This window comes from Podarcis gaigeae, assembly GCF_964106915.1.
Source record: "Podarcis gaigeae genome assembly, chromosome: 4".
Classification (NCBI taxonomy): Eukaryota; Metazoa; Chordata; class Lepidosauria; order Squamata; family Lacertidae; genus Podarcis; species Podarcis gaigeae.
In genome coordinates this window covers 71,015,808-71,028,718 of record NC_139677.1, presented here as the reverse complement: position 1 = coordinate 71,028,718, position 12,911 = coordinate 71,015,808, and positions in this window count along the sequence as shown.

Below are 12,911 nucleotides of genomic sequence, written 5' to 3'. Positions count from 1 at the left end.
AAAGAACACTATTTGACTATCAAGTTTGGGCAGCAAGCATAAAATTTACAAAGCTCAGTCTTTCACCACAAGGCTCCAGAGGAAGAAACCTCAGCCTTGTACTTTGTGACAAAATCTTTCGCCTGAGATTTCAATTACTTGGGTAGCAAATGACATTTTAAAGCGCCCTCCTCCCAAAAGTTGAGCTGTGCTTTTCCTTTGCCCATCACACAGCTGTGGCTTGACACAAGAACACAGAGAAGGAAACGGATTCACATAGAAGCTGAATGCCTGTGGGCTTAACTACACAGTATTTGATGATTATTTTATTTTATTGCCTTGTAGCCATACTCAGAGACTTTTTCGATCCTAGGTGGGCAGGTGGAGGTATGGGGGATGAGGCAATTTCCATTGAGATCACGGGGTTTTACAAAAAAACCCTCAGCTGTGACCCCAAAGAAAATTACACAAATAGACCGCAATTAAATTATTGGGGTGGGGGGACCTCACCTTAGCACCAATGGAAGGATTTCACCCGCCATCTCTAAATGTAGTGTGAGGGGAAATAGTGAAGGAAGGCTTGAAAATCTCCCCCACATCTAGGATCCCTTTTTTTATCCCCTGACCTGGCTGCAAGCTACATAATTAACACAACACAGGCAGGTCCTTCAATGGGCGATTCATGAATTTATCCTGCGGTAGCCAAAATGGTGCCCTCCAAATGTTTGTAGACCAGAACTCCCCTCATCCTCACCAGTGGCCATGCCGGTTGGGGCTGAGCCCAGCAACATCCAGAGAGCACTATGTTGGCTATCCCTCGATTTGTTGTTGTTGTTTAGTCGTTTAGTCGTGTCCGACTCTTCGTGACGCCATGGACCAGAGCACACCAGGCACTCCTGTCTTCCACTGCCTCCTGCAGTTTGGTCAAACTCATGCTGGTAGCTTCGAGAACACTGTCCAGCCATCTCATCCTCTGTCGTCCCCTTCTCCTTGTGCCCTCCATCTTTCCCAACATCAGGGATCAGGATTCTATCTCTTATATGGCCCACCGATCCCTTTTCAGGAAAAAAAAATACTCAATGCCCCCCTGGGAAATCTACCTTCTTTAAGTGAACAAACAGAAAGATGCAGTGAGAAATTTGCGTTCTTTTATGTATCTATATTTCTACCTATCTCCTACAACATAGTAAAGAAAGATGTTGCAAATAAGTCACCATTAAGCTTAAAATTAGGGGACGTGGGTGGCGCTGTGGTCTAAACCACTGAGCTTTGGGCTTGCCGATTGGAAGGTTGACAGTTCGAATCCCCGCAACGGGGTGAGCTCCTGTTGCTGGGTCCCAGCTCCTGCCAACCTAGCAGTTCGAAAGCACGTCAAAATGCAAGTAGATAAATAGGTACCGCTCCGGTGGGAAGGTAAATGGTGTTTCCGTGCACTGTTCTGGTTCGCCAGAAATGGCTTAGTCATACTGGCCACATGACCCGGAAGCTGTACACCGGCTCCTTCAGCCAATAAAGTGAGATGAGCACCGCAACCCCAGAGTCAGCCACGACTGGACCTAATGGTGAGGGGTCCCTTTGCCTTTACCTTTAAGCTTAAAATTATAACTAGGCAATCAAAGAGCCAGAGGATTTGCTGGCCTGCAAAGCATTGCCCCACCAACCTCGCTTTGATCTCAGCCAACCCCCACCTGCGCACCTTATTACAACCAGAGGGTAGGTCTGCCTGTCATTGGCTCTGGCTTCACCTACTGTTGGTCTACTGTCCATCCAATAGGCAGCAGCCACCACTGCTTCAAGGCTAGCACCACATGCCAAAGGATTGCTTAGGCCTGGGCTAGACAACAGTGGCATAACGTGGGTTGTCAGCACCCGGGGCAAGGCAAGTAATTTGCGCCCCCTAACCCGTGGATTTTAGCAGGGGGCAGAGAGCTGCGAGTGCGAGCGCGCCCCCCCAGATGTTGCGCCCGGTGCGGCCGGCCCCCCTCCCACCCCCCACGCTACGCCACTGCTAGACAAAAAGCAGATCTTTTGCTGTAACTGTTCCTAGAGTCTACTACTTCAGACTACAGGGTCTGAATGCTTCCATAGTGGGTGGAGGAGGCCCTACACAAAGGAAGCTAGGTGTCAGAAGAGGCTAGGCTAGAATCCTTATGCCACATATGAATTCTATAGTTTGTTATTAATTTGATTTCTTAGTTTTATTTTCCAAATTTGTATACCACCTTTCATCCATAGAGCTCAGGGCGATTCACAACATTAAACTACAATATGTTGTATCATTTTACTGTTGTTAGCCGCTCTGAGCCCGGCTTCAGCGGGGGAGGGTGGGATATAAATTAAATATTATTATTATTATTATTATTATTATTATTATTATTATTATTATTATTAAAAAACCACAAAATACATTTGAAAAAATTAAGATCAACAACAAACCAAAAAATTGGTTGCTGTTGCTTATTTGGGAAATATTCAGTTATGTGATTACTCACCTGCAGCTTGAAATGGAGGTCCAGGAATGTTTATGCCACATGATCTGCTGTTTGTATGAACAGATCCTTAGGCATTCTAATCAATATGAAATCATTTTAAGTGAGCAAAATCGATCCTTCATCTGCTAAGCAGAGTGCTCCCTGCTATAGATGGAGGCTCATATTCCATTTATGTCCTCCCAGCTCCTTGCAGACTTGTGTTTATTGAACTGCCCTGCCTTTAAAGTACTCAATACAAAGGGGGAAAATTGTGTGGTGCTTTACAAAAACTAAAATATATTGCTTAAGGATATAATGGGAGCCTGTTAAGCCTGGCACTATGGTCTTAGAGCTAGAGCATCTGCCATAGTACCCTGCTTTTTCAAATACCGATCTTCTCTTGTGTAGCCGCTGGTATTCCTGATCACCCGTGTGCTAGTGCAAAGCGGTTTTGGACTGGGCTGTTAGGTTGCCCCATAAGCCATTATGTATTATATTTTTGTCAGAGATCAGCTGTTAACTGAAACACATGTACTCCAATCCTATGCCTATTTATTCAGAAATCAGGCCTCGTTCTCAGAGTAATAAATTTGTTTATAGAGACTCTACCACTGCAGTTGGGGTTCACAAAGTTGAATGTTCCTCTCTCTCCCCACCCCAGGCATAGGCAAACTCTGGCCCTCCAGATGTTTGGGACTACAATTCCCATCATCCATAGCTATCAGGACCAGTGGTCAGGGATGATAGGAATTGTAGTCCCAAACATCTGGAGGGCCGGAGTTTGCCTATGCCTGCCCCATGCTCTGCTTAATCCCCGCTGCACATGGAAAATTATATGTTAATGAGAAAAGCCTGGGGTTTTTTTTCCTGATACACTGGTTTTGTGTATAAATGTTTTCACACCCATAGAGGAACATAATGTGAACCCCCACCTATGGTCTGAGGCTAAGGCACAGATTTACAACTCAGCTGCTGGTTGTGAGAATTAGGCCAATATCCCACTAGAGTCAGTGGGATTGACATTTAAGTAAGTAAGCACAAGACTGAAGTCTTAGGCAGCCTATAGGATTGGGCTTCATGTTACAAAAAATAAAAAAAATAAAAATAGTAAGCTCTAACCCTATGTGAATTTACCAATTGAAGCCATTTGATTTAAAAAGGGTAATTGTTCTTTCTTTTTCCCATAAAAGCTTACTGACATTGTACAATTTTGAGGCAGGTGCTCAGCGAGTCTTGTCAATCTTGTCTCAGATGTGATTGACAGCTTGACGAGTCTGCCTGTAATATCCCCAAGCAAAAGGAAGTGTGTCACGTTTTGAAACGTCCAGCCACCAGTGCAGATGTCGGCATGCCCCATCCTCTATGCTTTTCGTTACTTATTGTCTGTTGGACTATAAAATTTCAGCAATTTTGAAAACCCACCAGAATGAATAGCCATTGACGAGAAATCTCTTAGCAAAATCTGAAAGCTAAATGAAAAAAACATCTGCATTCTATTCAGGTTGTCACAGCCTTTTCAGTGGCGTTTGAATAGTTTTCTAGTTGCTAACACTGGAGGCCTGGAACACCATCAGAGTTACTATAGGGTTTTTGATGAGGATGATAAAAAATGAGGATGATTTAAAGGAGACTCGCAGTGGTTTTGGTTTCAGTGACTTTGTCCAACTCACCACTGAAACAAAGCCCAAGCATGTGCAACTTGCCCTTTCTTCCTTTCATTCCTTCTTGAACTTACTTCCCCCCCTCTTTCTTTGTTGCCTGTCTCTCCTAGGACTAAATTTAGACTGTGGATATGAAGCAGGGGTGCATTTAAGGCAGTGCTATGCACTGGGTGCTGATGCTGAGCCAAGGGCCTTCTCAAAGCCTGGTAAGTAAGGCACTGGGCTTTGCGAAGGAGGCACAGGGTCCTAGAGTCCTCCTGTCTCCTTCTCAAAGCCTAGTTAGTGCTTTCCCAGCTTTAGGAAGAAGGTGGGGGGCTCTAGGACCCTGCCTGACCCTTCGTGCATCCTTCCCAAAGCCTGCCCTCTGCCCAAAGTGTTTGCTGAAAGGGGAATGTGGCCAAAAAATTATTCCTCCCTCTGGTTTGCATCTGGCATCCTTAGGCAGCTGCTGGAGCCACAGCACCCCCACAGGCCTGATGCCTGCCCTGAGCCTGCAAAAAAACCCACCCAAATCCTTACATGGTACTCCAAGCAGCACTGGGCAGTCAGGTCCAGCTGGCATACCACAGTCAGCACACACACCTGCCAAGTCCCACTGATGGAATACTGTTTTGTCCAGGGCTCCCTGTAAAGTGTTATGTGTGTTGATGGTGCTATCTAAACCCTTTCCAGCGTCTGGCATCTTCACCCTAACCAGTTGTGAGAGCCTATTTGCCACCATTGCATCTCTGCTTTGCAGGCTTCCATCACATTTCGTTTACACGTGGTTATCTAGAAGTAAGTTTAGTCAGGACTGATTTCAGAGTATGAGGATTTGGGACTCGGGTGCTTTCAAAATTAAATCTATCAACAATCTGCTGGCATCTCATAACTATAGTATCCAAAGAACATAACACAAAATCAGGTGCATGACTGGTGGGATCCAGTTTACCAAATCCTTGTGTTTCCCTTTTCGTCTTTTTCTGACTTAGAATCATAGAATTGTAGAGTTGGAAGGCACCCTCTAGTCGAACCCCCTGCAATCTTTTGCTCAAATTCACAACACTGAGGTTAAGAATCTCATGCTCTAACGACTGAGTTATCGCAGGACTAGATTCCTCATCTTTCTACATATCTGGTTGAAAATGGGCAACTGGATTTTCACTCATTCTTAGGAGCCCAGTGATGAAACAACTGGAGCACATTCTAATTATTCGTATTATATCACCGAAAGGAACACTATAGGAGAAGACTCCTGTCTGAAACACTGGAGAGCAACAGTCAATCAAAATAGACTATAATGAGCGATATGAAGAAATGAAATTCTGGCCTGGAGTCAGGCAGCTTCCTTTGTTCCCATTTCTCGTCATAAACTACTTTAAAAGTTCCCTTGGATTTAGACAAGATTTGCCAAGTGGCATGTGGGAAATGAGAATGGCCACCCTTCAGTGAATCCATGCAGAACTACATGCAACATGGTACATCCGTCGGAAGCTTTTATTCCTCGAGTAAATTTTGCGATCGGGCTATTAGAATTATAAACATAAGAACAGCCTGCTGGATCAGGCCATCTAGTCTAGCATCCTGCTCTCACAGTGGCCAACCAGATGCCTGTGGGAAAACCAGCAAGCACAATTTGGGTCCAAGAGCCCTCTTCCCCTCTTGTGGTTTTCAAGTGGTATTCAGAAGCATTACTGCCTCCAACTGTGGCAGCAGATCACAGCCATCATGGCTAGTGGCTCCTGATAGCTCTTTCCTCCATGAATTTCTCTATTTCTCTGTCCTCTATGTATTAAAACCCGTTAGATATCCAGCTTCCACCCTATGCTAAAGCTCTCATACTTAAACAAACAGGGTGAAGTTCTCCCAAATTCGTGCATGCATCTTAAGTCCAATAATTGCTTTGTGATAATCTCTTCAGGGTACTTAAACAAAAGCCGGCCCATTAACTTCAGTAGAGTCAGGCTTGCTCTTGGCATTATTCATACTGTGCAGTTAAACATTCAAGGCAGTCTTAGATACATACTGGATTTTTAAATGTTAATGATATGATATAACCCAACACTTCAAACAACTCAAAGAAATAATTAAGGGAAATTCCATCATTTCTGGATAATCATTTTCTTCTTGCTGCTGGATTGCTTTGCCCATATTATCAAAGCTGAACAGGTTCTCTGATTTTAAACATGTGCTACACATTTTTCAGCGTATGTATGTATCTGGGATGGCTGGAATCATATAAGATAGAACGAAAAGACAATAGACTGTCAACGTGTTAATGTCAGCACAGTGAATGAAAATGAATACTTTGCTTCCAAGAAACTTGGAGTAGTTTGGAGAGAAGGAATAGATTACCTAAATACATTTAGGTACTGGGTTCAATTTAGAATATTTTAGCTTCACATTAATGTGATCAAAGGGATTTCAACACAACACAAGAGTGCATCCTTTGGACATGTCACCTGTGTTTGATTCCTTTCTCCAGCTAATCCAGATCAGTGTTTCTCCGTCTGGGAATAGATCAGAAATTCAGTTCAGATTGTGTTTAAAGGAGAATATCCCAAATGCACACTTTCCAGAGCACAGCCATTCTTCAAAATTCACACTTCTCCAAATTTTGCAGTGTAGTCATCCAGCCAAGCAATGTGTACAAAATGCATATACTAGGGTAAAGTGTGCCTAAAATGCACATTTTAGTGAAAAGAACATAGTAAAAGGCATTGTATTAAGCAAAAAAATGTGTATATTAGGCAAGATTGCATACAAAAATGCTCTTATTAATAGGAATTTGCAATGAAATGCTGGCTCATTTTCATCAGGACTTTATTCGGGTGAGCAATTAAACCCAAACAGATGTGGAAATGTGAACTGTATTTAATAGTGGAAAAAATGAAAAATGGAGAAGAACCAAGATTGAGAGATTTATCCTTCCCAAGATCAGATTGCAGTTATCATGTCATGTCTTGAATCTTAATCACCCTCTTGAAGATTGGTGATGGCCTACCAAACCACTGGCAGAAATCTCACCCAACAACTTCATTATGGGCAGTTTATATGAATATTGTAATTTAGAGTTGGGGAAAACATGATCCACTGTGACAGCAGAAGGTCTGAGAGTTGGCCCTATGATTCTTTGGACTGTGCCTGTTGCCACTTCTTTGATACTTCACAGTGAATTCAGCCTCACGTGCTATTCTCAGCGGTAGAAAATAATGCTTACCCTTGTCACGAAAAGTTATGAAAAGTCCAAGAGCAATTCTGTTCGAACAACACACCTCCACAAAACTCCAGAGCTGCTTCTGCAAAATTCACAAGGCTGCCAATACACAACCGCACCCTATGATGCCTTTGAAGTCATCTGCCCAACAGCTCGGGTGCTTTAAGAGAGGACACTGAAGGCATTTTTGGTGTTGCATCGCTTGCCATTATTGCTATGCATAAACTGCCCATCAGACCAGAGTGGCGTCAGCGTAATTTGGTACTTTGTAATAGAGCGCAATAGGAGAGGAAAGGCTTCCATTGGAAAAGTGTGGGCCATCACACAAGAAGCTGTTTAGAGTTCAGTGTGTGAAAAATTTATAAGAGGTGATTCACACAACACTTCAATATTGCTACGTCAAGCCGTGGTCTATGAATCACTCTTTTAGCAGCGTATTTCCTCTAGAGAGCCATTTGAGAAATGCCAGGGTGAGATGCTTTTCAGAAGTGCAGAGCTCTGAGTGAGTAATCTATATTTCAATTCAAGCACAACTCTGTGTTTTTGTACATTCCACATCTCCCAACAAAATGCTATCACACCCTGAGAACCCATTGCAGTTTTCATTTCAATATATACCATTAAGTGCAAGGAGTTTAGCCATTGCAATTATGACAAAATAAATATCAAACAGAATGCCTGGAAACATCAGGTCTGATGTTGATGGCAAACTAAAGCCATAGAAAGGTGTCTGAAATAGACCAGAGACTTGGGTGACAGGGAGGACAAATTTATATGCCGTTTTTAATATAACTGCGCAAGCGCAAAGCTTCAGAAAAGGTACACTGCCTCTTTGAAAATTAGTGTAGGAACTACAGGTAGTTCACGTTATTTTTAAAATTGTATATAAAAGTGGATGTACAAAATTCAGCAGCCTGCATTACGAAAGGCTGCTGCTAATGTTCTGAGCAAATACTATATTACTGTGCACTTTGGTTTTGTAGATCTACTCTTAGATTGTATTTGTTTTGCTCCACAAAAGGTGCCTGTGTATATAGTTTATTTGTATCGCTTTCTGCAGAGTCACACACACACACACACACACACACACACACACACACACATATTTATTATAAGAATAAATGCTGTGTACAATATGAAATACAGAGGTTTTGCTACAGTCACTGAACCCTATAATGCCATTAGGAAAATAAAGGCTTGTTTTTTTAAAGAAGAAAAAAATCCTTATTTATATTCTGTATGAGTTATCGCCTAATGAATTGTGATGCAGTATTCCTTGTCTTTGCCTCTTCCGCAACAATGTTTACTCTTCGCTATGATTAATTAGCAGGTAATAAAGTCTATTTTGTGTTTTGAAGCCAAATTGTCTACTAAGTTCTTCAGTGCTCCGTCACTTGGGGATAAAATCCAGGCTTTAGTTTCCAGGCACGCATGCTGCCGTCATTCACCACCATAGAGTGATAGAACTTTGAGCACTAGTGACTTAAATGAATTTGGATGCCGTTGTGAAAGAGGAGCACTGTGGGAGCAATGCAGCTTTGAATGTGTAGCAAAGAGATGGATCAAGCTGCATGGATTCAGCTGCAGTCTTCTAATCATCTTCGAGATAAGAAACTAAGCTGATTTTTGCTGGATCAAACCAAAGACTCACGCCGTCCAGCATTCTTTCTCCCACAGTGGCTAACTAGGACATAAAGACAAAAACTGTGTGTTCAGGCTTTGTTTGTTTTTAATTAATGTGATACAATTTTTTATGGTTCTATACTGCATGTTAATGATTTCTGCTGTTGTTGCTTGTGAGCCACCCAGATAATTTCAGCTATGGGACAGCTATACAAACGGGATTTTTTACTTTAGAGAAAAAGTGAGAAAGAAGCTTAGAATATTACATATGGATACAGAATAGTTTTTTCTCCCTTTCGCATAACACGAGAACTTGTGGACATTCCATGAAGCTGAATGGTGGACGATTCAAGACAGATAAAAGCACGCATTTCTTCATGTCACATACCGTTAAACTGTGGAACTCACACTTGCAGGAGGCAAGTGATGGCCACCAACTTGGGTGGCTTTAAAAGAGGACAAATTAATGGAGGAGAAAGCTATTGATAGCTACTAACCATGATGGCTATGTTCTGCCACCACAGGAGGTCAGAGTGCTCTTGTGCTCGGAATCTGCTTCCAGATTTCCCACATGCTCTAGTTATCTCCCGCTTCGACTACTGCAATGCTCTCTACGTGGGGCTACCTGTGAAGGTGACCCGGAAACTACAACTAATCCAGAATGCGGCAGCTAGACTGGTGACTGGGGGCAGCCACCGGGACCACATAACACCGGTCTTGAAAGACCGACATTGGCTCCAAGTACATTTCCAAGCACAATTCAAAGTGTTGGTGTTGACCTTTAATGGCCTCAGCCCAGTATACCTGAAGGAGCGTCTCCACCCCATCGTTCTGCCTGGACACTGAGGTCCAGTGCTGAGGGTCTTCTGGAGGTTCCCTCACTGCGAGAAGCTAAGCTACAGGGAACCAGGCAGAGGGCCTTCTCAGTAGTGGCGCCCACCCTGTGGAACTCCTTCCTACCAGATGTCAAAGAGAAAAACAACTACCTGACATTTAGAAGACACCTGAAGGCAGCCCAGAGTGGCTGGGGAAACCTGGCCAGATAGGCGGGGTACAAATAATAAATTACTATTACTATTATTACTATTACTATTACAGGCACCTGGCTGGTCACTGTGAAAGCAGGAGGCTAGACTAGATGGGCCATTGGCTTCATCCAGCAGGCTCTTCTTAAGTTCTTATGAGTAGTAGCCAAAATAGTAATAGTAATAATAATAATAATAATATCTTTATTGTCATTATACAACCTGTGCACAATGAAATAAGATACTCCAGGAAGGTATCTAATCCCCCTTTAAAGCACTCTTAAGTTAATGGCCTTCATCAAACCTGGTGGTAACAAGTTTAACTATGAGCTGGGTGAAGAAGTACTGTACTTGGAAGGCCCTCTGAGGGTAGTCTAATCCGATCCTGTGCACTTCAGGAACGTCAACTAAAGCACCCAGGACAGATGGCTATCAACCTCCACTTAGAAACCTCATAGGAAGAAGAGTCCACCACCTTCTGAGGGAGTCTGTTCGGTGGTCAAACAGCTCTTTGCCATCAGGAAGTTATCAGAATCTCCAAGTTTTAATGGCTGACGGGAAATTTTCTATGCACTTTCTCCATACAATGCATAATTTTATCGTGTTCTCGATTATTTGCCTCTTTTTTCTAAATCAAACGCTGTAACATTTCCTTATGAGGGAGTTGCTGCAGCTCCCTGCTCATTTTAGCTGCCCTCTCTTGGCACCTTTCCCAGCTCTGTGGCATCTTTTTTGAGATGCAGCAACCAGAACTATACACAGTATCCAAGTGCAGTCGCACTATAGATTTGAATAATGACATTATGATATTGGCAGCTTTCTTTTCGATCCCTTTCCTAATGAGCCCTACCATGGAATTCATCTCCCTCACAGCTGTTACACACTGGCTCAACAGCATACCTACGCTACCCACCGTGACTCCAAGATCAATTTCCTACTCAGCCATCGCATCCTCAGACCCCCATCAATGTGTGTGCATCTCTTTACATTTAATTATGCTGAACTGTTTGCTTACACTGACCTTGCATTTGCAATTTTATCGATTGTTCACCCATTTGGGAGAGTCCTTTTTGCAGTTTTCTGCAGATCCCTTTTTGTTCTTATCACCCTGAATAATTTGGGTCATCAACAAAGTTGGCTACCTCATTGCTCTTCCCTAACTCCAGGTCATTTATGAACAAGTTGAAAAAGCACCAGTCTAAATCTTTGGGAGACCCCACTACTTAAACTTCTCAAGAACTTGGGATCAGGTTAACCAAAGAATCACCTTGCTCTTGTTAAAGCTGAAGTGGTGGTGGGGTGATGTTATTGTGATTTTGTTATTATTCCGCTGTCTGTTATCATGCTTTTTATTACGTTTTTTATTATTGATGCTCCACAAAATGTGTTCTTAATGTTGTACACCGCCTTGAGATCTTTTGATAAAGGGCGATATATAAATTGAATAAATAAAATAATAACAATATCAGATGAGGCTACTGCTGAAAGTACCACATGCCTTAGAGGTGCATTTAGTTTGTACTAGAAACTGGACTTTTTAGTGTTGCAGCTTCAGCCCTCTGGAATCAATTGCCAACCAAAATTAAACATACACATCCTGTTATTCGTTTATTGAATTTATATCCCTAACTTCCTTCCAAAGGAGCCCAGCGTGGGATATAAATTCCCAATGAGGTGCCTCCTAAAGAGGTTTTCTTGTAAAATATGAATAGTGCACCTGTAGAAATAGTACTTTTCATTCATAGAGTGTGTAGGAAATGCTTTAATTGTTTTTTATTTTGGGTTTTTTTTGTATTTTCTTTTATTTATAACTCATATACCACTTTGATGGCCTCAGGTAGTTTAAACATTTTAATGATACAATCTCTCCATTGTGAAAACTGTCCATTTATTCCTACTCGCTTTTCTTTAGCCAGTTACTGATCTGAATGATGATCTGCCCTTTTACCCATGACTATTACGTTTGTTCAGGAAACTTTGTTGAGAAGCTTTGTCAAGCATTTTTTTTATAAAAGTCCAAGATCTAAGTGACGCGGATAATCCTTATGCACATGTCCAAGATGGAAACTTCTGGTGAATTCTACAATGTTAGCAAAACAGGACTTGCCTTTGAAGAAGCTGTGTTGATTCTTCAGCTTCATGGGAACTTTGTTAGAGTTTGTTAAATGTTGACATTGCTAAGACATAATGGTCCCGAGGTAGCAAACTGAGTAAAAGCACCACAGCTTTCTCACCAGATGAAACACCATTATCACTATGAGTTTTAACACAATGAGAACAGAATGAGTGTCTATGGAAAAACACATAGATGGGTAATCTCTTCCTTCCATTGAAAGAGAATGATTCAGTAATAAGAGACAGAGCAACAATTACCAAAAAGTATCAAACCAACCTTGGCTGTGCATTTCACAACGTTTTAGGATGCATTTAAGGAACGAGGAAACTTCTCCACATATGCTAAGCTGGTCATCTGTTTTCACATTTCCTGTTGAGGACTGGAAATACGGCATGAAAAGCTGGCATTACGTTCACTTCAGAAAGAACCATTTCCATCCTGCCAAAGAGACAGGCAACATTTCCCAACCAACCCATTATCTTAAGAGCTCTTCACATCAGTTGTTCCACAGAAGAATTTTTTTTCTTAGCCTCTCTGCGTAGTCTTTTAATTTATGTGCTGGGTGCCAGTTTCACTCTGCTCTACAGCTCAGAAGCCAGTTTCTTGATTAAAGGCAGAAACCAAAAATACACATTTCTTCACATTGGAATGGAGCTTCAGAGAAGGTGTCCTCATCCAAGAGAACAGATGCATAGCAAAAGAATATGGTGGAGATCCAAAGTGCCTCATGTAGATGCCTAAATGCTATCGTGCCCTCCAGATGTCCCATCCCTAACTCCTTGTGATTATTGGAGGCTGTCCCAGGGCTTCCCTTCTGTTCTGACACAGCTTTGCAGAGTG